General features: G+C 41.3%; 1 pseudogene across 1 annotated transcript; it reads right to left on the reverse strand.

Annotated features, from left to right (window-relative positions):
• Positions 1-1641: 1641 nt before the first annotated feature.
• Positions 1642-26766, reverse strand: LOC144542125 (NLR family CARD domain-containing protein 3-like; annotated as a pseudogene). The gene is made up of 7 exons (XR_013507109.1): positions 26742-26766; positions 24707-26505; positions 24428-24601; positions 4163-4336; positions 3500-3546; positions 2749-3248; positions 1642-2694 (listed from the first exon to the last, which is right to left on the reverse strand). The product of XR_013507109.1 is annotated as an NLR family CARD domain-containing protein 3-like (transcript).

Below are 26766 nucleotides of genomic sequence, written 5' to 3' on the forward strand. Positions count from 1 at the left end.
TATAAAGGTTCAAAGAGGAACCTGTAAAAAATAAAAAGATTTGGGTAGAACCCCCTGGAAGGGTTCCAAGTGGAACTGTAGTAGAATGAACAGGGGTTCTGTGCAGAACCACCTGGATAGATTCTAGGTATAACCCCAGGGTTCTGTAATGAACCCTGAGAGATGGTTCATGTTAAAACCTCAGGGTTCTTTACTGAACCCTTCTTAGAGGGTTCCCGATGTAACTACCTACTGTGAGTTCTAAGTAGAACCATTTAGTAAGGGTTCTAGGTGAATCCCTCTGAGAGGGTTCTAAGTTTAACCTGCAAAAAGGGTTCCACCTGGAGCCAAAAAAGGGTTCTCCTATGAGGACAAGTCAAAGAACTCTATATGGTTCTAGTTAGCCCTTCTATTTCTAAGAGTGTATCTACTTCAAATAGTCTTAGACTGATAAGCAAGCATTAAGATTCAAAGGCATAATTAATGGTTTAGTTATGTGTTCATATGTGTTGTGTTGACTGCATGACTCTAATGTAACAATTGCTTTTTACAAATATTCTCCCCAGGTTCACCAGTTCTCCCACAGTCCGGAGAGAGCAGTACTAATATCGTGCATTGGCTGCCTCAAATGATACACGCAAGTGGTCCCTGTTTTCTTGTCTAAAAAAGACTGAACTAGAAATGTTCAATTGTCTGAAGAAAGTTTGTGTGCTTGCTTCAGCTTGAAAGGTTACATTTTGTTTTATGTTTTATGGCTCCTACAGTTGCTTGGTAATTGCTAATGGTGGCTAGCGTGTTAGTACTAGTGTTGTAGTAATAGCAGCAGTATTAGCAGTAGTAGTTGTAGTTGCAGTAGTAGTAGTATTAGTAGAAATAGTAGTAGCAGCTGCAGCAGTAGCAGTAGTAGTAGGCTACGTGTGTGTTGTTAAAACCCTGTTCAGTTTCCCAACACACAGAATACACTCTGTTTACACTGACTGATGTTTGTTTACAGTAAAATGATTAGGAAACACATATGAAAAAGGTTTGTTTTCTGAGGTAAAATCAGCCTGTAGTTTGAGAGTATAGGTTCCAAAATGGGTACGAGTGAGGATAGGTAAATACATTTCAAAAAGTGTAAAATAGAGTTGGAAAGTGGTTTCATATGAAATGATGGATCTTGCCTTCTGCCTGTTGGAGAACTTTGACATAAAATCTGACTGAGCTCTTTCTTTAATGTGACTTTGATTTGTAGGCTGTTTTGCTTTCTTACATTTTTGTATGTTTGTGACTTTTATGTTTATCATGATGCTGCTTTCTTGATCAGTTCTCCCTTGATAAAAAAAAAATAAGATTTTTAATATTATTGTGAATAAACTGGTTAAATATAGGTTAAATTAAAAAAGAGAAGCCCAATTGCATTACTTGAGTTACTTGAGAGAAATACATTTTGTTGCACCTATATATTAAAAATCAAATGTTTTTAATTTTCCTTTCAGAATTCTACATATTGAACATAAATGTGTGAATCTGAGTCTCTGACATCGTGGTTCAGCCTCTTTTCCTCTCAAATGTCTTAAAATGGATGAAATAGTGTCAGTAGAAATGACATAAGATGAAATTATTACATACTTGCTTAACACTTAACACTTAACACTGGATTTTTTAAAACTATTTAGCTAACATGGTGTGGATGTTGTTCAGATGAAATGCTGAATGCTAAGCTCAGTCTGCTAGAGATGTTTTATTGTTTTCATCAGAATCAGCTCAACTAATAAAGAAAAGCAGAACAGAGGAACCTGAAAGCAGAAACAGTCAATATTAGTGTTGGACAGTTAAAGGCTTTAACATCATTTTACTCCTCTATTCATTTTCACATTAGACTGAAAGGGGGCGGGGCCAGAATCCCTTATTTGGGCTGAAAAAATGATGTCACACTTGAGAGACAATTTGACAATGTAAATCAATGATGTCATACATTACATTTCCCTTGATTCTGAAATGTAATAACTCACAACTTATAAAACAACAGAACAACAAATGACTGTTTTGTATTGATATTTTAAAACGGACCCCAGTCTGTCGCTTGTGCATCGACTAATGGGGATCCACAATAAACAATAAACAATAAACAGAACAACAAATTAGTTTATTTTATAGTAATTATTATCCGATATAAAAAAAAACCCTGTTTGAAACTGCTTGTTGTAAAAGATGAAGACCAAACAATGTTCATTTAGGCAAAACTTTAATTCTGAGAAACAATTACAGAAAAGTAGATAAATGTTTAGCTTGGAATGATGAGATGAGAATAAAATACCAAATAAAACAAAGTTGCAGAAGAAAGATATTTTAACCTGTCAATCATCAACAACAGACTCTAAGATGAACAACCATAACTTGATTCTGTCTGGTTTCATTTCTCATTCATTTCATTTTCACAATAAAATGTTCATGTTCTTGTACGTGTGTGTTGTTAAAACCCTGTTCAGTTTCCCAACACACACAATACACTTTGTTTACACTGACTGATGGATCATGTTTGTTCACAGTAATCACATGAAAATACAAACATTACTATTCTCACATTAAGATGTAGGTGTGTGTGTGTGTGTGTGTGTGTGTGATCCTGTCCAGAGTGAACTATCATTTCAGCAGCTGTCTTTGGTCAGCAGTCTGAGTGTTTCTCTCTCCCTCCTCTATCTGACACAGAGACACTGAGGAAACAAACGGTCCCTTAAGTAGAAACTTAACCTTATTAATCAACCCAAACGCAGGATCAAGCCTAACCCCAAGCCAAAACCCAGGGTAGAGTGGTTCAGTGAATGTGGAGTGGAAGGTGTGGAGGTGGATCAGTGTGTCAGAGGAGACTCTGTAGAAGGACAGAGAGCCAGCAGGCCAGTCCAGATACACTGCTACTCTCTCAGAGTCAGAGGAGGAGGGGGAAGGTATGTCTGTTCTTCTGCTATTGTGACAGGCAGAGTAACGATCAGCATGGCAGTACAGACTCCAGGACTTTTCATTTCCTCCAAGCCTGCAGTCAGCACCCCCTCCTCTCCTTCTGATTCCTCTATAAGTCGCTCCTATATCAACCCCTCCTTCCCTCTCCACCTCCCAGTAACAGCGACCAGTCAGACCATTTCTACACAGCAGCTGATACCAGTAGTCAAATCTCTCTGGGTGATCAGGATATGGCTGCTTCTTGTCCACCACTGTCACCTTTCTGTTGTCTTCAGACGGGACAAGCTTTGTGTGTGCTGTGTTTGGGTCCAGTGTGAGTTCACAGGCATCTGATAGAGAGAACAAGACACAATACAGCAGCAGTTTCTCATCCAATACACCTGTTGTGTTTATTATCTGTTGATTTATTAACAGATTGACTGTTCATTTCTTCAGTTTCATGATGACACATTTTGTCAGCCATCTTTTTTCACAGTAGGATTTGAATAAATAGACGTCACATACATGAGCTTTCTATTTAAATAGTAATTGAATGTGTGCTGCTTTGTATTCATGAATATAAAACTGAATACACACTTACACTTCCTCAGACCTGGTTTCAACCTCTGCACTCCACCATGGTCCAGACTGTGGGGGTTAAATAAAGTCAGACCAGCATAATCTCTTCGATAATGGAAACAAATAACCTTCATAACCTTCTGTACGAGTGATTTTCTGATTTTCCATACAACATCACTCATATCCACCATTAAACATTAAACAGTACTTGTAAGAGACATTTCTTGTTAAAATATATATAGATGATTATAGATTTATTGATTGTTTTCATTAATATTGAAAATATTTAACATTTACTTGTGTAACATATAGTTTATATTGCCTTAGATTAATGCTCGTCTCTCTTTAGCTAATTACTGTCAGCAGAGAAGCATCAGGTGGATCGTGCATTTACATTTTCCTTCAATAGAGAGAAGCTGTTGAGCTAGAGCACAAATTAGTTTTGACTGTGGCTTTGAACTTGTCCTTTACTGCGCCTTTTTTCCTCATCCCTTTGTTTGATTAAATAAACGGTAAAACAAAGAATGTGGAGTGAAGGGCCTTTTTTAGAGTCACGAAACAGTTTAAGTGAGCTTGATACATCAAGAATCAAGAAAGCTGAACTTTCAGTGTTTCTCATCTTCTCAGTGTGACAGAGAAATGTGTGTGAGCTCTCAGCCTTCTAGCAGACGCTGCCTCTCCATACCTGAGAGAGTCCAGTCTCCAGTGTGGATCCTCCAGTCCAGCAGAGAGCAGCTTCACTCCTGAGGCTCCTGGATGATTGTAGCTCAGGTCCAGCTCTCTCAGATGGGAGGGGTTGGAGCTCAGAGCCGAGGCCAGAGAAGCACAGCCTTCCTCTGTGAGCAGACAGCCTGACAGCCTGCACACACACACACACACACACACACACACACACACACACACCAAGGTACATAGGTAGATGTTTTTTAGTATACAGCTGTGAAAATAGTTGTGACAATGCAGTCAAATTCTAGCAAAAAGTGTAACTGTCTCAAATGCAACAGTTGACCCAGTGATCGGCTCCATAGGCAGATTATGAGACAAAGGGCCCCTGGGCACCAGTGTTGGGCAGTAATGCGTTAGGCTACTCAGTGACGCGTTACAGTAATGTGATTTTCAGTAACAAATAGTGTAAGGGATTACAATTTAATTACATTACAGTTTCTAATCCCAGTAACGCTCCGTTACTGCGTTACTTAAACCTGAACCTCCGTCAACCTTTTCTGTTCTCTCCTTTGAAATTTTCAAAGGTTTTTTTTTTTCTTCATATCTTCAGGACATGCAGCAGGTTTATATCGCTACTAGCTAAAAAAGCAAAACAAAAGCTGGAGGGTGAGGGAGAGACGCAGACTTTCAGCAGCTGGAAGTTTTCCCATTACTTTGAATTTATCTCAGTCAAGGATGCAAAGAACATTATCGTTCGTTGTAAACTTTGTGTGGCAGCAAAATCGCACAATATCACCTGAATCTCAACTCAGGATTTACAGCTCAGAATTTACACACTCAAAGCCAACAGCATGTTAGAAAGACACCTATCTGGATATAGTTTTGGAATCCGTTTAAGTCTCTAACAACTGAATGCAAGTCATGTTACAAATTAAATAGAAACAACAGGTAGACCTCTGAAGGCTAAACAAATCATGAAATAGTCTTACCTAACACACCCGTTAATCTAGTGAGGATGGACATGAAAGTGGAAGCCTATAAGCTTATCTTTTTTGAAAGATGATGATAACATATGTAGGATACTAGGCTATTAAAGACCGATTCAAATTCATATTCAAAACAGTTTTTTAAATACAAAAGTGAGATGAACATAAAAAACTACTGTATGCTCTCATTGTGTATATAATATTGCTATGCCTATTATCCTTTTTTGTTATTGCACTTATGGGAGAGAAAACTAAATAAACAATTACAACGGAATTACAAGGTGCAAACACATATTATTCTAGGCCTAAAAAACATATTTTAAAGTGCAAAATGCCTCTGATTGCCTGCAATGCTCCAAAATCTACTGTCTGGCCACACAGCAGCTGCATGGTATATGAGTCAGTGAGCCCTACTGACAGATCAGGAGTGGAAAACAACATTTTGGGGTCTTCGTAAACCATGACTTTACATTACAAGGCCTATGCTGGCCTCCCTCTCCGTGGTTAAAGCAGTTTATCCAGCTAGCTAAACAATCAAATATGCCCAGAAAGACTCTTGAGACTGAAGGGTTGCGTTGTCGTTGAGTTTACTGAGAGACATAACTTGACTGTGAAACTGAAACACAAATCAATACAAAAATGTCCATGAATAAAGGCTCTTAAAACATACATTGCCTTATAACCAGAATCAGAGTAAGTAAATGTATACAGATGTCATGAAACAGCATGTATTTTTTTATCTAGGCTGCATAGGCTACAGACTGGTAGCTAAGCTAACAGATTTGCTTTGTGCTAACTGAGAAAACAGCAATTCTAATAATGTACAAGATGAACAATATTTACGTTCCACAATCACAATAGATGAATAAAGACTTATGAGATATCAACTTACGGATATGGCCTTCGATAGCTTCAACATACAGAAGAAAATGTTCTACCACAGAACACAGAAACGTGAGTAATCTGCAGCACTGGCCATGTGCTCCTCTACTAAAGCAAAAGTGAAACTTAACTCTAGACTAAAACTGCATTTTCACTCTGCGTCACTAGGTGGCAGTGTTGGACTGAAGAATATGAAATAGATTCATATATTTCTTAGGACATGGCATACAGAGGCCATGACACTCCCCGCCTGGTGTCTTTAAAGACACCACACCACTTCATTAGGTACTAGACTACTACATTCGAGTCTGCTGGGGATAGGAGGAGAATACGTTCTGTAATAGGCCTGGAGAAAACCTTGGGTGTTCCCTGTTGAATGACTCTGACTTCCACCTTCCTTGTGAGTTGATCCGTACTAGGGAAAGCCTTTATTACCACCGCCATAGGCCATTCGTTTCTCCTCACTTGAAGATCCTTCATTAGGACTACGTCTCCCTCCTTTAAGTTGGGTCTCTTGTCCTGCCACCTGCTCCTGACTTGCAGTGTGGTAAGATACTCACGGCGCCACCTTTCCCAGAAGGTGTCCCCAAGAGACTGCACCTGCTTCCATTGCTGCTTGAGGAGCTCTGTCTTCCCGAACTCACAGGGAGGAGAGGGGGGAGTGCCTGTTTTGTGTGTCAGCAGCATGGCTGGTGTGAGTATGAGTGGAGACTCAGGATCTGATGACACAGGTATGAGGGGTCTGGCGTTTATAATAGCGCATACCTCGGCCATTAGAGTGGTGAGGACTTCATGGGTAAGTTGAGGGGATATCATTTGCAAGAACATGGAGTCCAATATGCGGCGTGCAACACCGATCAGGCGTTCCCACGCCCCACCCATATGGGATGAGTGGGGTGGGTTGAATACCCAACTGCATCTCTGCTCTTGAAGATACTTGTTCAGGTCTGTGTGTGGTTCATCCATCTTCAATTCTTTGCAGGCACCAACGAAATTAGTACCTCGATCTGACCTGATCTGCTTTGGAGTGCCGCGGAGAGAGAAGAAGTGCGTTGATGAAGCTGGAGGTACTCAAAGATTCAACAACCTCAATATGCACTGCTCTTACACACATACATGTAAACAGCACCGCCCACCTCTTGCTGTTTGCGTGACCTCCCCAAGTGCGCCGCGCAGAAACTTCCCAGGGTCCAAAGACGTCGAGACCGACGTAAGTGAAAGGGGGTGCTGTGCGCAGCCTTTCAGCTGGTAGATCTGACATCTGCTGCTGTTCGATCTTGCCCCGAAGCTTTCTGCAGGTGACACATTTAAAGATTGTGCTCTGAATGCATCTCTTTCCTCCTACCAGCCATAATCCATCGGCCCGGATGGCACCCTCCGTGAAGTGTCTACCTTGGTGCTTTACCATCTCATGGTGGTGTCTTATGATCAGAGTTGCAAAGTAGTGATAGCCTGGAATGATAAGGGGGTTTATCTCACTTAGGACCAGCTGAGATTGGGATATACGCCCTCCTACACGGAGGAGTCCATCGCTGTCAATGATTGGATTCAGTTTTCTGATGCTGCTATGTGTTAGCAGGTTTCTCTTCTCAGAGATGCACTTTATCTCCTCGGAATAAGCTTCATGCTGGACACTTTTGATCACAAGTCTCCTTGCCTTTTCCTGCTCCTCTACAGTAGAGCCCTTCTTACATAGATGCCACCGCTTACAGCTGTCCTCTTCAGTTGAATGGGCAAAGGAATGGGCAATGTGTGATAGACATGCTACTGCTCTGATAAGAGAATTTAAACTTGAAAAACGCTCAAAGCGCTTTACTCCCAGTTGACCTTTGAAAGCCTGAGTGATGTGCACAGACACCACTGGGTGTATCTCTGCATCCGACGCAGGTTCAATAAGGTCAAACGACACCTCAGGTGCTGAGGGAAGAGTGAGGGGCTTTGATAAGAAGGGTGGCCCCGATAACCAGGTTGTGTTTGCGAGGTGTGCGGCTGGCACCGACCATGACCCATGGTCCGCTGGGTTTTGCTCAGATGGAACATATTTCCATTGGTCTGGAGACGTTGACTGTCTGATTCGTTGGATCCGATTGCTTACATACACGTAAAACCTCCTTGTCTCGTTATGTATGTAGCCCAGAACGATTCTGCTGTCTGTAAAAAATGTGACAGAGTCAATCTTCAGATGCATCTCACTGACTACAAACTCTGCAATTTCCACTGCAAGGACAGCAGCACAGAGTTCGAGGCAAGGAATAGTAGTCTCCCTTACAGGTGCCAGTTTCGATTTTCCAAAGACAAACCCAACATCACTCTGGCTGTTTCGGTTGGTGATCTTCAAGTATGCAACGGCTGAGATTGCCTTGACTGAGGCGTCAGCAAACACACACAGTTCTTTAGACTTGGCACTGGCAGGGGAGAAAGAGGAGTAACATCGGGGGATCTGCAGCTCCTGCAGATGTTGAAGTGACTCTCTCCATTTCATCCACTCTGCTTTCTTGTCATCAGGAAGGGGTGAGTCCCATTCTCCTACTTGTGATGACATCTGTCTGAGTAGGGACTTGCCCTGTATTGTGACGGGTGCGACGAATCTTAGAGGATCAAAAAGGTTGTTTACTACAGAGAGCACACCTCTGCGTGTGAATGGCTTGTCGTTGTCTTGAACTCTGAATGTAAACCTGTCAGAGACCAGGTTCCAACAAATCCCTAAGCTGCGCTGCAAGGGTATCTCATCTTTCGACAGATCTAGGTCTTGAACGTCTCTGGCAAGATCATCAGAGGGGAAAGCATTCATCATGGCTGTTCTATTTGAGGCTATTTTATGTAGCCGAAGATTGGACAGTGCACAAGTATGGACAAGTATTTCTCGAGCTTGTTGGAGAACATTGATTGCCTCTTCCTCTGTGGCGAAGGACTTTAACGCATCATCTACATAGAAATCCTCCTCTACAAATCTCCTCACATCACTCCCATAGCTGTCCTCTTCCTCTCTTGCAGCCCTCCTTAGACCATATATCGCGACGGCCGGAGAAGGAGTGTTTCCGAAGACATGGACTTTCATACGGTAATCCACGATGTCACTGTTCATGTTGTTGTTTCGGAACCACAAGAACCGTACTGTAGTCTCTGTGTTCCTCTTTGACTACAAAGCAGTGGAACATGTGTTCAATGTCCCCTGTGACAGCAACCAGCTCCTTTCTGAATCTCACTAGGACCCCTAGAAGACTATTATTAAAATCTGGTCCGGTGAGAAGGACATCATTTAGAGAGACTCCGTCGTAACGAGCACTGGAGTCAAAGACTATGCGGATCTTGCCAGGCTTTCTGGGATGATAAACGCCGAAAGATGGGAGATACCAGCACTCCTGTCCATCCTGCAATGATGGGGCCAACTCTGCATGGTCGTTGTCCAACATCTTCTGTATGAAATCCAAGTAGTGCTCCTTCATTTCAGGTTTTTTCTCAAGAGTGTGGCAGAGAGCTGCAAGACGTTTGTAGGCATATCCCCTGTTATTTGGAAGCCGTCTCCTTGGAGAACAGAAGGGCAGTGGGGCAACCCAACTGTTTGCGCTGTCTTTGCAAACCTCTCTGTCCATTATCTGTATGAACTTCTGTTCATCAATAGATGGGGCGAGCTTATAGTCGTTCTTAGTGCAGAGAAAGATTGACTGACCTACATCTTCTCCTGCAGGATTCTTAGTTGTGCTGAGTGAGATGGGTTGCACCTTTGGAAGTGTTTGATGAACTGACATTTCAAAGTTTTCTTTTACCTGGACATGACTTTCACATGGGGCTAGATAGCTCGGACGGCCACTCTCTAGAATGCATGTCTTCAAGGTGTTCACAGCAGAAGGCTTGTGGGCTGTACCAAGACATACATCCCCTATGACTACCCAGCCTAGATCCAATTTCTGGGCGAACGGAGCATTATGTGGGCCATTAATCTGCTTGCGAACCTTGTGGATGCGGAGAATATCTCTACCCAGCAGTAAGAGGATGTTTGCTTCAGGGTCCAAAGGAGGGATCTCACTTGCAATGACCTTGAGGTGTCTATGATGAGAAGCTGCATTAGAGGTAGGTATTTCTAACCTGTTGTCAGGGATCTCATCACATTCAACCAAAGTGGGCAGTGGCAGGTTGACTTTCTGGTCCATTGACTCAATCGTATAGCCGCATGCTCTTCTTCCAGCTGTCTCTGTGATGCCTGCACATGTTTTTAATGTGTATGGAGATGGGACGCTGTTGTCATCAAAGATGTCAAAGAATTCTGGTCTCACGAGAGACCGGTTACTTTGCTCATCGAGAATAGCGTACATCTTCTTTGTCGCCTCGCGATGACCGTTGGGGTACACATTAACCAAACATATCTTCGAGTAGACGTGAGAGCTCATTCCCTCACCACATACTTCTGTGCACCTTGATGTGACTTCTTCCTTGGTTCCATCCTCCTCCCCGCCATGCTCTGCATTGGGTGGAGGTGGCATCAGGTTCCAGGGTGCAGGGCCTGGATGTAGAGCTGCAATGTGCCTGTCACTCCCGCACTCTGTACATGTGACAGCTGTCCTGCAGTTTTTAGCTATGTGGGTTGTGGATGCACAACAGTGGAAACAAATCGCGTTCTCCTTAATATACTGTCTCCGTTCCTCAAGAGGTTTTTCTCTGAAGCCTCTACATTTGTTGAGGGGGTGTGGCTTTTTGTGGATGGGACAGTTCTTAAGTAGGTCAGCGGTTGGTTTTGTAGATTTGTCTTCCTGGCCTGGAGGAGATACCTGAGTCTTGTGAACTGACACCCGCTGTATCATATGACCATAACCTTCAGCGGGACGCTTTCTCCTGGAAGGAGTGTTACTGGACGAATGAAGGATGAAACTCGGGTCGTTTCGAGCTTTAGCTTCATCATGGATGAACTTAGAGAAGACAGCAAATGGGGGGAATGCTACACGATACTCTTCTTTAAATCTTGAGCCATAGGATGTCCATTTGTCCTGGAGGTTGTACGGAAGTTTTTCGATGATAGGATGGATACCTCTGGCTGTATCTAGATAGGATAATCCGGGGAGGAAGTTATCCTGCTTAGCCGCCTCTATCTCTAGTAGTAAGTCTGCTAGGTCACGAAGCTTCTGTGGGTCTCTGTTGGCTATTTTTGGAAAGTTCTCCAATCTTGCAAAAAGAGCCCTTTCGATAGCTTCGGGTGTCCCATAGCATTGTTCTAGACGTTCCCATGTCATTTTCAGCCCAGATGCTGGGTGCTTGATGTGGACAGATTTGATCTGACGCGCATGCTCTGAGGATTCTTTACCCAACCACTTCACAAGCAAGTCAAGCCCTCTGCTGCAGTTAAGTCCAGACCTTCAATAGCATTGGAAAATGATGATTTCCAAGCCCAGTAGTTCTCCACTTTATCATCAAACTTTGTTAGACCTGTGGTGATAAGCTGGCTCCTGGCGAGGAACTTAGCAAGGTCAGCTGTAGCAGAAGGGTTGCTGTGGCCACCTTGACGGTTTGACCAATCTGTTGCTGTGTTGATGTTAGGGCTATGCTGATATCCGTGTTTCGTTCTACTATCTCTCTGCCCTACATCGATGTTGGGAGATGACAGGTCATGGTGAACTGTAGAAGATGATCTGGCTTGCGTTTGTCTATGAAGATATGGAGAAAGGCTTCTGAACTGCTCTTGTGAGGAGGGGCTGGTATCTTCCTCTTTCTTTTCCAGCTGTTCACACAGACTAACATTAGTAGTGTGCCGTGTATGGTCAGTGATGAGGTCATGCTGTCTTTGCTGAGTGGGAGAGGCTTTGAGTTTGCCAGGTGAGTCATCGTCAGCTTCGAATGCTGCCTCCAAAGCGGCAGCCTCAGCGAAAGCTGCTTCCTTTTCTTTTTCATACTGCAGTGCGTCTAACTGTGCATCAATCCTCGTTCTCTGTACTTTGATGTCTATTTCTTTCTGTGAGAAAGCTGCTCTGGCCTGCGCCGCCTTTGCTTTTGCACGTGCCATAGCTAAAACCACGCTCGCTTTTGAGCTACAGGATGATCGTGATGAACGAGAGCACACAGATCGAATCTCTAAATCCTCCATTTCTGTGACATGATGCCCTTGGGCTCCTTCTACTTGTGTGTTCTCTTCAGTTTGATTATCCTCTTCCATGTTCAGTGCTGAACAGAGACGTCTCTCCTATGTCGTCGTCTGTGTCAAGCTGCTACAGCTGAAGTGTTGTGCAGTAGCTCACTGAAGCCGTTCTTCCACTCAGAAGCGATTAGAAGATATCCTTTCACTATGCTGGCCTCCCTCTCCGTGGTTAAAGCAGTTTATCCAGCTAGCTAAACAATCAAATATGCCCAGAAAGACTCTTGAGACTGAAGGGTTACGTTGTCGTTGAGTTTACTGAGAGACATAACTTGACTGTGAAACTGAAACACAAATCAATACAAAAATGTCCATGAATAAAGGCTCTTAAAACATACATTGCCTTATAACCAGAATCAGAGTAAGTAAATGTATACAGATGTCATGAAACAGCATGTATTTTTTCATCTAGGCTGCATAGGCTACAGACTGGTAGCTAAGCTAACAAATTTGCTTTGTGCTAACTGAGAAAACAGCAATTCTAATAATGTACAAGATGAACAATATTTACGTTCCACAATCACAATAGATGAATAAAGACTTATGAGATATCAACTTACGGATATGGCCTTCGATAGCTTCAACATACAGAAGAAAATGTTCTACCACAGAACACAGAAACGTGAGTAATCTGCAGCACTGGCCATGTGCTCCTCGACTAAAGCAAAAGTGAAACTTAACTCTAGACTAAAACTGCATTTTCACTCTGCGTCACTAGGTGGCAGTGTTGGACTGAAGAATATGAAATAGATTCATGTATTTCTTAGGACATGGCATACAGAGGCCATGACAAGGCCTTTGGACAATAATGCAGCACTTTACTGCTAAAGCGCTATAGATAAACTGAGGGGAACACTGTGACAGAGCCATGTTGACACCTTCAGAACAAATGTTTAGGTTATTATAGGGGGAATTTTGGGGCTTTGGTGTTAATATATATAGTATATAGTTTGTCTCTAGCGGAGAATAAGAACGACCCACGAAAACTATGGAAGTCTTTGAAACAGCTAGGGTACAGTAACAGACTTAAGACAAAAACACACAACCTTAATCTAGATATAGGAGGCACAATTATATCTGACAAATTCAAAGTAGCAAACAGTTTAAATAATTATTTTACAACTATAGCCAACACACTGGTAAATAAGTTGCCTAGTCACTCAGGGTGCTATGGAGAAAGACATGTACAGTTGTTTTACCAACAGAAAGGAGTCCAGGCTGACGCATTTTCTTTTGTTAAAGTGTCTGACGATAATGTACTTCAAAAGCTTAAAGCCAAACCCTTCCAAAGCAACAGGTCATGATAACATTGCCACCAGATTTTTGCGAGATGCTGCTGAAGTCATCACTCCCTACATAACCCATATAACAAACTTGTCCATTGAACAAGGTAATTTTCCTCACAAATTCAAACTGGCGAGAGTAATTCCTCTATACAAAAAGGGAAGCAAATTAGAACATGGTAACTATTGTCCTGTCTCCATCCTGTGTTCTTTATCAAAGGTAATAGAAAGGGTCATACACGAACAAATAGACAGTTATTTATCATCACACAATCTTCTGTATGAATTCCAATCTGGTTTCAGAAAATCTCATTCTACAGATACCTGTCTGCTCTATCTAACAGATCACATTAGGAAAGAAGTAGATGTGGGAAAGTATTGCGGCATGGTTATGTTGGATCTCCAAAAGGCGTTCGACACTGTAAATCATGATATTCTTTTGATCAAGCTAAGGGCTCTGGGCTTTAACAATTCATCTTTACGGTGGGTTAGGTCTTATCTGGGGGGCAGAGAACAAGTGGTGGATGTAAATGGAACCATGTCCATACCACAACCACTAAAATGTGGGGTCCCACAGGGGAGCATTTTAGGTCCACTCTTCTTTCTGCTATATGTCAACGACATGAAGTCAGCCTGTGATTGCAATCTGTTCCTTTACGCAGATGATTCAGCTCTCCTAGTCTCTCATCATGATAAATTAGAAGTAGAAAAATTACTTAGTTCAGAACTTCACAAAGTCAGCATCTGGTTAGCAGAAAATAAGTTGTCTTTCCATCTCGGCAAAACAGAGTCGATACTCTTTGGGTCAAATGCAAAACTAAAGAAGTCTCCTGGGTTCAAAGTGGTAGTAGGTGACTTTGAAGTTACAGCCAAGGAATCAGTTACTTACTTAGGGTGTATATTAGACAATAAACTATCTGGAGAGAGTATGGTATTAAAAGTTCTCTCAAAGGTCAATCAAAAAATCAAATTTCTTGCTAGAATATCCACTTTAATAGATAGAAATGCTCTTGAAATATTGGCAGGGGCACTTGTGCAATGCCATTTTGATTACGCCTGTACTTCATGGTATACTAGCATCCCTAAGATCCTTAAAAAGACGCTACAGACCTCTCAAAACAAACTAGTTAGGTTGATTCTTAAACTCCATGTCCAAACACATCTTCTCCCTGCTCATTTTATTAGCCTCAAGTGGCTCAGAGTGGAGGAGAGAGTATCACATATTAAAATGTGTATTGTTCACAGGATTGTCAATAATGTGGTACCCAAATATCTATGTAATTATTTTTCTCGGGTTAGCGATATACACAGTTATCCCACTAGAGGGAGCTCCACTGATTTTGTGCCATGCAGATTCAAAAGCTGTATGGGAAAGGACTCGTTTTTATACTGAGCAGCAGTTATGTGGAATGGGTTACCTGCAAGCCTTAAGTCGATTAGCTCTATTGGAAACTTTAAGTCCTCCTTAAAGAGCTGGCTGAGTAGCAGCTGGACCTAAATATAACTATTAAATCGTTTGAGTTTGCAGTAGGTCCTAAATACCCATCTTGTTTGTTTTAGTTGTTCGTGCATTGCTAGGGTAATTGTGACTGGGTTAGGAGAACATGTGGTCAAGCCCGATTGATTTTGACTAATTTAGGTATAGGTTTTAGCCATTTGTGCATACCTACGGTTTTACGCTGTATAGTGTAGTATTGACTCATGTATTAATTGTTGAATTGGTTGGATACCTTGTACTGAATATGTATTGTACTGCTGCCTTCTCTCTACTGCCCCCCGCCACCCTCCCCCTACACCCGGGCACGCGCATACGCACATACGCGCTCACACACACACACACACATTCATTAATTTATGCTTATTGTGCTCACATACTCATTCAATCACTAACAGTTAAACACACACCTACACCCAAAGGACCACAATGGAAATAAGCTCTTGGGCTTTATTGTGTTTTTATCCTTTTGACAAATATTGTACAAAGATATGATGCCTCCTGGTGAGGCTGTGCATATATTATTTATATATATATATATATATATATATATATATATATATATGTCATATATTTTTTATATTGTCAATAAAAAAGTTCAATTCAATTCAATTTGTGACAGAATCTTAGAAGTCTTTTCTGCTATTTTAGGTTTCAGCAACTGATGCTGCAAGAAGAGGAAATAGTGAAATATCTTCAAGCTGATCCATGCATTCATCTCCAGCAGAGTTTGTTGACCGTCCCCAGAGGCAGAACAAAACATGGGGAGGCAGCACTTTCTTATCACGCTACACAAAATTGGAATAAACCCCCAGATAATATTAGACATGCCCCTAATCTGACCATTTTCAAATCTAGGCTAAAAACTTACATGTTCTGCGTTGCCTATAGCTAAGTCTCCTGCTATTTTGGTATTTTATTTTCATTTTATTTTCTTCCATTTTATATTTTTTATTACTTTTAATGTTACGCACTTTAAATTGAAAGAGGGGGGGACTTCCACTGCGCAGCCGCAAAGATGGCAGCTTAAAAGTTTCTCTCCTCCGACATTTGGAAATAAATTGCCCTCTAAACTTAACAAACACGATTTAAACTAACTCGAAGTGATGGATAAGGGCAAAATAGGGATGCGGGACAGGCAGACTAAAATGAAACCAAAGAAAAACACACAGACCGTCGACTCACACGACAGCGATAGTCGGGAAGACTCACGAGCTAACGCTAACTGCAGTCCACCGGCTAAAGCTAACGAAGAAGAGGCAGACGAGGAGGTCAGTTTAAACACAATACTGACAGAAATAAAAAGCTTCCGTCAAGACAACAGACAACAACTCGGAGAAATTAAGGAGGAGATTAGTAAGGCAAAGTTGAGACTTGACGAGGCGGAGGAACGGATTTTGAGTGCTGAAGAGAGGATGCAGTCGATGGAAGAAGTGATGGAGGAGCTAGTGAAACTCCAATCTCACCTAGAGGCCAAACAATCTGACCAGGAGGGAAGATCCAGACGAAATAATATCAGGATCTATTCTATAGCGGAGGGGTCAGAGAATGAGTCCCCGTCGATGATACATTTTGTCGAGGAGCTGCTAAAATATAACCTATCCCTGGCGGGTGATAAGGATCTCCAGATTGAACGGGCACATCGAGCGCTAGGTCCGGCACCACGAGAAGGAGCTCCCCCGAGATCCATCGTCGTTGCATTTCAGTGTTATAGAATGAAAGAGGAGATCCTACGAACAGCGTGGCAGAAGAAGGGGTTCGTCTGGAAAAATGCGCAAGTAAATTTGGATAATGACTATGCACCGAGTGTGCTCCAGAAAAGACGAGAGTACGCGGAGGCCAAGAAAGTTCTGAAAGAAAATGGGATTCGCTTCCAGACGCCCTTCCCGGCCAGACTTCGAATTTTCTACCCAGACGGAACTCGTATTTACAACTCAGCTGAAGACGCGACGAGGGAGATGGCAGAGAAGGGTCTACAGGTTACTGTGCTTAAACCACCCGAGACACTTCTGGAGCAGATTAGGAGGCTGTCATGGTCGGTCGTGGGCGGACGAAGACAGACCCAGAGTCGTAACCAAAGAGGACCAACATACAAGGACAAGCTCCAGAAGTTCAGCAGGGACCCATCACAGAAAGACTAGAATAAGGCTGAGTAGACAACGACTACACTAGTACTGTTTGGGGGAATATATGTCATACTTAGACATTCTAGGTAAATGTTTGACTGCTATTTTTCCTCAGGTGTGGCAGAAACTGGTTGTTGCCTAATCTTTTTGATTTATGGGGTGAGTCAGATATCTTTAGTTTAAAATTGGATAATGGTTTTCATCATTTTTAATTTTTTAGTTATATAAAGCCGAAAGGATGGCAACAAATAAGTCGGGGGACTTACTTTTGGACTGTATTTGCACTCACATGGGCAGGACTGCTACCATGGTGACTGAGGGCCCTTTCTTAAAAGAGAGGTCTCCCCTCGGGAAGGCTGCTGTACAACAACTTGCACAGGGTTCCTTTGTGAACCCCACCATTGGAAGTTCCAATGAATATTTGTGGTTTTTGAAAAAGGTTCTAAACTTAACTACTTATTGTGTTTGTTTGTTTGCTGCAGTTCAGAGCAGCATGGGAGCTGTCACACAAACCCTATCTAGAAATATCCAGATGCTCCACACCGAAAGCAATGGTGGATAATAATATAAAAATAATTTCCTATAATGTAAATGGTATCCTGAATCCAATTAAGAGAAGTAAAATATTTTCAAAACTGAGAAGAGAGCAGGTGCAAGTGGTATTCCTACAGGAAACACATTTAACAGACGTTGAACATGTAAAACTGAGAAGAGGAGGATTTAAACACCTATTTTACTCCTCCTATCAGTCAGGGCATAGAAGAGGATCTGCCATCCTTATATCAAACCAAGTCCAATACGAACATATTTCAGAGATTAAAGATAAGGAGGGTCGATATATAATGACCATAGGGAGGATTGAAGGGGTGATGGTAACATTATGTAGTATATACGCCCCTCCAGGAAGTGATTGGCAATTTTTTAACAAAATATTTCACATTATATCAACAGAATCTCAGGGGGTGCTCATATGTGGCGGTGATATGAACATAAAATTGACAAATATGGACTCATCTGGCCCCAGCTTATATCACAATAAACCCTTAATCAAGAAAATAAATTCTGTTATAAGAGAAATTGGTATTACTGATGTCTGGAGGGATCTAAATCCGACTAGTAGGGATTACACCTATTATTCTGCACCTCATTCCACCTACTCTAGAATTGATTACTTTTTCATGTTCAAAAAAGACCTCTCCAGAATCAAGTCATGTGATATAGGAACAATTGATATATCTGACCACTCACCAATAAAAATTATAATTAATTTAAATAGTAACCCAAAATCAACGTTGTGGAAATTGAACTCAAGCATATTAAATAATACCCAGGTAAAAGAAGAATTAGGAAAGGAGATAGAAATGTACTTTAAAGAGAATGATAATGGAGAGGTCCCCCCTCCTATAGTGTGGGATGCATACAAAGCAGTATTGAGAGGGAAAATAATTTTACACTCCTCATTACTAAAGAAGCGCAGACAAGAGAGGCTTAATAATTTAAATCACCAACTGAAAGACTTACAAAAACAGCATAAAGATGGAGTGAAACCAAATAATGGAGTGGCGATTAAAAAACTGCAAAACGAGATAGATGAGATATACTCAGAGGAAGTTAAAAAGAAAATGTTTTTTTTAAAACAGGGACACTATGAGGCAGGTAGCAAAGCAATGAAATTACTAGCGTATAAATTAAGGAAACAACAAGCAGACAGTACCATCACTAAAATAAGATGTTCCCAAACAAAGAAAATACAGTATAAACTAGAGGAGATCCAACATAGCTTTGAAGAATACTACAAGAACTTATACTCACAACCAAAACTAGATAACATAAATGAAATAGAAAACTTTCTTGAATCTTTGGATTTACCTATAGTAACACAGGAGCAAAATAAAACCTTAGTGACAGAAATAACTGATGATGAAGTGAAGGCCGCAATAGCAAGGCTTAAACCACATAAGAGTCCAGGTTCAGATGGTTTTTCGGCCGAATGGTATAAATGTTTTAAAGAACAGATAGCTCCAAAATTACGTCATATATGTAATTGGGTGCTTAAAAAGGGAGAGATCCCCCCTTCGTGGAGAGCAGCTATAATCTCAGTAATACCAAAAGAAGGTAAAGACAAATTAGACTGTAAACAATATAGACCTATTTCAGTGTTAAATGTAGATTATAAAATATTTATGTCTATTTTAGCTAGAAGAATAGAGAAAATTTTGCCGTCACTCATCCACCTGGACCAGACGGGTTTTATCCACCAGAGACAGACTCAAGACAGCTTAAGAAGGACATTGCATATCATGTGGAATATACATGAAAATAAGACACAAGCGATGCTTATGGGATTGGATGCAGAGAAAGCGTTCGATTCAGTTAGATGGACCTTCCTGTATAAGGTACTGGATAAGTTTGGCTTTCACAGAAACCTTATTCAGGCTCTTCAAGCTGTGTATAATACTCCTACAGCAAGAATTAAAATTAATGGTAGTCTTTCAAATTCCTTTATATTAGAACGTTCATGCAGGCAGGGATGCCCTTGTTCACCACTTCTCTTTGCTCTTTTTATTGAGCCACTCAGTCAATTTATTAGACAAAATACAGAGATTACTGGAGTAAAAATAGCAGGAGAGGAGCACAAATTATCACTATTTGCAGATGATGTATTAACTTTCTTGACCCAGCCCTTAACGTCCCTACCAGCATTGATGTCATCTCTGGAAAAATTTGGTCAATTATCAGGCTACAGGCTAAATGTTCAAAAAACCCAGATTTTAACCCTCAATTTTGATCCACCAAAGCAGCTTCTAAATAAATATGGTCTGAGATGTGACACAAAGCCAATGAAGTACCTAGGAGTTAATCTCACTCAGGATCTTACACAATTATTTGAAGCCAACTATGTCCCTCTAAATTTGAAACTAAAATCGGACATTTCTAGATGGAATCTCCTACCCTTCCTTAATCTAACATCAAGGATTGACTCAATTAAAATGGTTATTCTTCCTCGCCTGTTATACCTTTTCCAGACACTACCAATTGAAATAAATGATCAGCAATTCATGGAATGGGATAAATTGATTTCTCGTTATATTTGGATGGGTAAGAGACCAAGGATAAGATACAAAACGATGCAATTAGCAAAAGAAAAAGGGGGTATGACGTTGCCAATTCTAAGGGATTATTACTATGCAGCACAATTGAGACCACTGGTGTGTCTTTGTGATCCACAATTTAGGGCAAGGTGGAAGGAAATAGAGGAGACAGACTCTACAGGACCCCCACTACAAGCCATTATAGCAGATAGTGAATTGATAAATAAATTCCATGATAAAGACAACCCTTGGATAAAAGTAACACTAAGAATATGGCAGAAGATAGTTAAAAACCATAACCTGAAGGGTGCAGAGAAGATACTGCGGTGGTGTGCGTATGATGCTGATTTTAAGCCAAATAGGACAGACTCTAGATTCAAAACATGGAGGAGTACAGGGGTAACTGCATACTGTTGTTTAATACAAAAGGGAGTGGTAAAAAGTTTTGAAATGTGTAAGAGGGAATATGAATTGGAGAACAAAGACTTCTTCAGATACTTACAGATACGGCATCGGTTGAATGAGATCATGGCTGAGGGATCAGGAAAATTGGGCAGTGACATGCTGAATGTTTTTGTGACAGCCTATGTATCTGGGAGTGGACGTGGACTGATATCAAAATTATACAAAAATTTACAGAACTCCTCAAACTCAAACACTCAGCATGTTAAAAGTAAATGGGAAAGAGAAGGAGGAGTGCAAATATCTGAAGAAGAATGGGAGAATATTTGTAAACTACAGTGGAAAACTACTCACTCACATAGCTGGAGGGAATTTGGATGGAAAAGTACCATGAGATTCTTTATAACTCCTGCTCAAAAGAGATATCAAGGTGCTGGTACAAATTGTTGGAGGTTATGTGGCTCAACCGTAGCCAATCATTACCACATATTCTGGGGTTGCCCGACACTGACACCCTTTTGGCGAGAAGTTCATAAATGTTTGGAAACTGTATTTCAAATAATTATTCCATTTGACTTTTTCACATTGTATTTGGGAGAGGTAGAACTGCATATTCAATCTGCAGCAGATAAATATTTAATGAGGATTTTACTAGTGGGAGGGAAGAAGGCCATGACTAAAAAGTGGTTACAACCAGATGCTCCAACACTAGATGATTGGTATAAAATTATACACGATATTTACATCATGGAAAGACTGACATTTTCTATAAAGATGCAATCGGAGAAATTTCTGAGATGGTGGACAAAATGGGTCGGGTATATCGGTCCACGGAGACCAGACTTGCTTTAATTATCCTTCTATAAAATATTGAATCTACAGGATTGCCAAATAGATCGGGTTGTGAGTGTACCTTTATGAATGGATGGGCGAGAGTGACAGCTTCTTTGTTCATTTGTTCAGTTGCTTTTTGGTTCAGAAATGTATACATCTGTTTAGAATATAATTAAAAAATGATAGGGAAAGCAGAAGCTGAAAGATCAGTATTATTGAAACATGTCTTGGACTACTCAATGATACTTGTGCAGTGTATTCTGTATGCGTATGTAGATGTGTGTAATATCTGAATGTACTGAATCTGACATGAATATTCACTGTGTATGATCTCCCTGATTTAAAAAAATAAAATTATAAAAAAAAATAAATTGAAAGAGGGATTCCTATTGATTATTTTTATGACTTTAAATTGTTTATTTTAATGGTGTATTGTATTTCTATTTAAATGTAAAGCACTTTAAATTGCCTGTGTACCCTTTTTATGCACTTTTCCTATGCACGTTTAATGTTTGTCATAATGAATGAATTCTTTTATGCCTTCTTATGCTATCTTTTTTCCTTTCTTTTGTAAAGCACTTTGAATTGCATTCAATGTATGAAAATGTGCTATATAAATAAACTTGCTTGCTGCTTGCTTGCTTCATGGAAAGTAATTCAGAGGCTACAAAACAGTGCTAAATGTTGGCATCACAATTGGTTTAAAAATCATGTAAACAGAGAAAATCCTACACAGGTCAGGTGTTTATTTACTGACATTAACCTGCATGTAAAACAGGATTTAAATCTGTTGAACAGATTGAAGAATCCTGACCTGAGAGACCGTTTTGAGAGCACAGACCTTAGTTTGGAGAAATGTGTCACATCAGTTGAAATAAACTGTAAATGGATCTTACCTGAGAGTCTCCAGTCTACACTGTGGACTCTCCAGTCCAGCAGAGAGCAGCTTCACTCCTGAATCCTGCAGGTCGTTGTTACTCAAGTCCAGCTCTCTCAGACTAGAGGACTGGGAGCTGAGAACTGACGACAACTCCTGACAGCATTTCTCTGTGAGCTTGGTTTGATTCAACCTGACAAAATTAATAGAAACATTTTCCCATTATATTTTATCTTTCCAGAGCGACTCGCTGTCAGTGAGCAGGAAGGGCTCAGTACCTTATTCAAGTACATTTGGACAGGGAACATTTTATGTTTCAGAGCTCAAACATGATGCTCTAACTCTGTTCACCCTTTTAATAGAATTAAAAGGAACAGAGTAGAAAAGAAGAGGAATACAACACAATACATTTTTATCATACAGGGTTTAAACCATACGAAATGATTTTGCTTGATCAATGCAGAACATGTATATGACCACTGTGGCATCCCAGGGGGAACTAAGAGAGAGGAGCCCAAAAGCAGACAAGGGGTTCAGTAACCAAGGCCAGTACCGCAGGCTTCCCCTGGGACAGGTATGCTGCAGATTCAAAAAAAGGAGGGATGTCCGCACAACCAAATGAATTACTTAGTTATTAATTAGTTTATTATACGCACAGCAGCAAGCTGAGAAACAAACGCGTTTCAGCGCTAAGCCTTCATCAGCATTTCCACCCCCATGGGGGAGTGATGCCTTTTAACGAACAGATACATTTTTGGTTGTTTGCTGTAACTGTTGTGATTAATGTCCCATGTCTTCTTGTATGTTGTGTTTGTGTTTTTGCCCTCTACTGCAAATCAAATTTCCCCTAGAGGGACAATAAAGATCTGAACTGAACCCATATTTATAGACAACTCCCAATATCCATAAATTAGCAACCATGTGATAAATTAAGATAAACAGTTACAATATAATATAATATAATGCTCACTCAAAAAACAATTTAGCCATAATTCTTAATTGAGAGCCCTTGGACACTGTCTGTGGAGAGTGGATCCAAAAGGCCTCTCTTTGTAGCAGAAAGCAGTCTCTGTCACCCCCTCTCCTTAAAGGTTTTACCACCTCCACACCTTGGAATCTCAGTCTGCATACTTCATGGCCAGTGGCATTAAAATGTCTAGGCACCGGAGATTTTTCGTCATGATTTCTGATATTGCTTTTGTGTTCAGATATTCTGATTTTCAACTCCCTTCTGGTTTTACCAACGTAGTAGAAGCCACATGGACATTTCAGTATGTATACAACTTACTTGGTGTTACATGAAATCCTGCCTCTTACTTTTATTGTTCTGCCAGTATGTGGGTGTAGAAAGAAATCCCCCTTTATCATGGCATTACAGTTGTGGCAAGGAAAGTTACCAGAGGGAGGAGAAGGTAAGAAATGCTGAGGTGGTATATAAGTGTCATTTTTTACCAGTGTGTCTCTCAGATTATTGGCACGCTTACTGGTGAATCTAGGTGGGGAAGAGAAAGCAGTAATTTCTATACCCAGTTGAATGGTGACCCCACCATCAGATTTCGTAATGAAATTAAGAGTACACTTGATACAGCATTGGCTGACCAGCTTGTTTACCAGCTGGTCAGCTGGTAAACATCCCTCCTTTTTTTGAATCTGTATGCACAAGAGTCTGCACCCTAAAGACAACAAGAAGAGTTTGGAGTTGAGCAAGCTATTTCTTCCTTTGTTACAGGTATGCTACATTCCATTGTATTTGGAACTCGGGGAAAAACACAACTTCCGACTTGGAAAAGTGCAACAGAACAGTTGTTGAAGTCAGAGCTACCAGGAGGAAATTCGAGCAAGACTTTCCGACTGGGAGCTCTGTTCGCCGACATAAACACACCTGATGTCACAGCAGTATGGCGGCGCTTATGGTGAAAGGTAAACTGAATTCTAATAGAATTTTAATAGAATTAAAAGGAACAGTACAGAGTTTTTACAGTAGAAAAGAAGAGAAATACAACACAATACATTTTTATAATACAGGGTTAAACCATACGAAATGATTGAATGTTTGATCAATGCAGAAAATGTAAAAAAAACCCACAAATAAATAATACAAAAAAACAGAACACAAAGACATAAAAAAGCGTGCAGTTAACAGTTGCAACATATTGTTACACAAAAGCATCTTAACCGGATCTTACCTGAGAGTCTCCAGTCTACAGTGTGGACTCTCCAGTCCAGCAGAGAGCAGCTTCACTCCTGAATCCTGCAGGTCGTTGTTACTCAGGTCCAGCTCCCTCAGACTAGAGGACTGGGAGCTGAGAACTGAGGCCAGAGCTTCACAGCTTCTCTCTGACAGATTACAGACATTCAGCCTGAAGAAATATTAGTGACAATAACTTTGAAAATATATATATTTTTTCCTCTGTATGAATATTAGGTTTAATATATTGAATCTATCCAGTTTTCTATGCACTTACAAAGATTTATTGGAGGCTTTGACCACTGGCAGCAGCCTCAGGAGAGCCTCCTCTGAAGCAGAGTATTTCTTCAGGTCAAACACCTCCAGCTCTTCTTCTGATGACAGTAAGATGAAGACCAGAGCCGACCACTGAGCAGGGGAGAGTTCTTCTGCGGAGAGACTTCCTGATCTCAGGTACTGTTGGATCTCCTTCACTAGAGAACGGTCATTCATCTCATTCAGACAGTGGAACAGATTGATGCTTCTCTCTGGAGACGGATTCTCCCTGATCTTCTCCTTGATGTACTGGACTGTTTCCTGATTGGTCTGTGAGCTACTTCCTGTCTGTGTCAGCAGGCCTCGTAGGAGAGTCTGATTGGTCTCCAGTGAAAGACCCAGGAGGAAGCGGAGGAACAAGTCCAGGTGTCCATTTGGACTCTGTAAGGCCTTGTCCACAGCACTCTGGTAGAGGTAATTTACCTGAGATTGGTCTCTTAGTTGAGATGTCTTGGAGGCTGATTGTAGTTCTGACAGCAGATTGACACCAGTGTTGATGAATGAGACGATGACATAAACGGCAGCCAGAAACTCCTGAATGCTCAGATGGACAAAGCAGAAAACCTTGTCCTGGTACAGTCCACACTCCTCTTTAAAGATCTGTGTGAACACTCCTGAGTACACTGAGGCTGCTCTGATATCAATGCCACACTGTCAGGTCGGCTTTATAGAAGATCAGGTTGCCTTTCTCCAGCTGGTCAAAAGCCAGTTTTCCCAGAGAGAGAATCATCTTCCTGCTCTCTGAATTCCAGTGTGGATCTGTCTCAGCTCTCCCATGATACTTGACATTCCCCTGTTTGGACTGAACCACCAGGAAGTGGATGTACATCTCAGTCAGGGTCTTGGGCAGGTCTCCTCTCTCTCTGGTTTTCAACACATGCTCCAGAACTGTAGCAGTGATCCAGCAGAAGACTGGGATGTGGCACATGATGTGGAGGCTTCGTGAAGTCTTGATGTGGGAAATGATTCTGCTGGCCTGCTCCTCATCTGTGAATCTCTTCCTGAAGTACTCCTCCTTCTGTGGGTCAGTGAAGCCTCTCACCTCTGTCACCATGTCAACGCACTCAGGAGGGATCTGATTGGCTGCTGCAGGTCGTGTGGTTATCCAGAGGCGAGCAGAGGGAAGCAGTTTCCCCTCGATGAGGTTTGTCAGCAGGGCGTCCACTGAGGTTGACTCTGTAACATCAGTCAGGATCTCGTTGTTCTGGAAGTCTAGAGGAAGTCGACACTCATCCAGACCGTCAAAGATGAACACAACCTGGAACTTGTCAAACCTGCAGAATCCTGCTTGTTTGGTGTCATTAAAGAAGTGATGAAGAAGTTCCACCAAGCTGTACTTTTTCCCTTTCAGCAGATTCAGCTCTCGGAAAGTCAGCGGAAATATGAACTGTATATCCTGGTTGGCTTTGTCTTCAGCCCAGTCCAGAGTGAACTTCTGTGTTAAGACTGTTTTCCCAATGCCAGCCACTCCCTTTGTCATCAGTGTTCTGATTGGTTTATCTCTTCCAGGTAAGGGTTTAAAGCTATCTTCACATTTGATTGGTGTTTCTGGTCTCACTGGTTTCCTGGATGCTGCTTCAATCTGTCTGACCTCATGTTCATCATTGACCTCTCCACTCCCTCCCTCTGTGATGTAGAGCTCTGTGTAGATCTGATTCAGAAGTGTTGGGTTTCCTGCTTTAGCAATCCCCTCAAACACACACTGAAACTTCTCCGTCAGATTAGATTTGAGTTGATGTTGGCAGATGGGAGCAAGAGTTTCTGAATGAACAAACAACAAATGAAATCAATGAGTGGATTTCAGTGTGGATGTATATATTTTCCCACTCCATGATATCTATTCAGTTCATCAGTAGTGGACAAACATGTTCTGACTGTGTGTGCAGCCCAGAAGAATTGTATAGATCTGATGCAGATGTGCACAGCGTATCTCATGACTTCATACCTCTTCTTAGGAGAGCTGGATAATAACAAACTCATCTGTTTTAAATTCTTACCTTTGCTCAGCAGAGTGCTGTCCAT

This window comes from Centroberyx gerrardi, chromosome 13, assembly GCF_048128805.1.
Source record: "Centroberyx gerrardi isolate f3 chromosome 13, fCenGer3.hap1.cur.20231027, whole genome shotgun sequence".
In the NCBI taxonomy this organism is placed as follows: Eukaryota; Metazoa; Chordata; class Actinopteri; order Beryciformes; family Berycidae; genus Centroberyx; species Centroberyx gerrardi.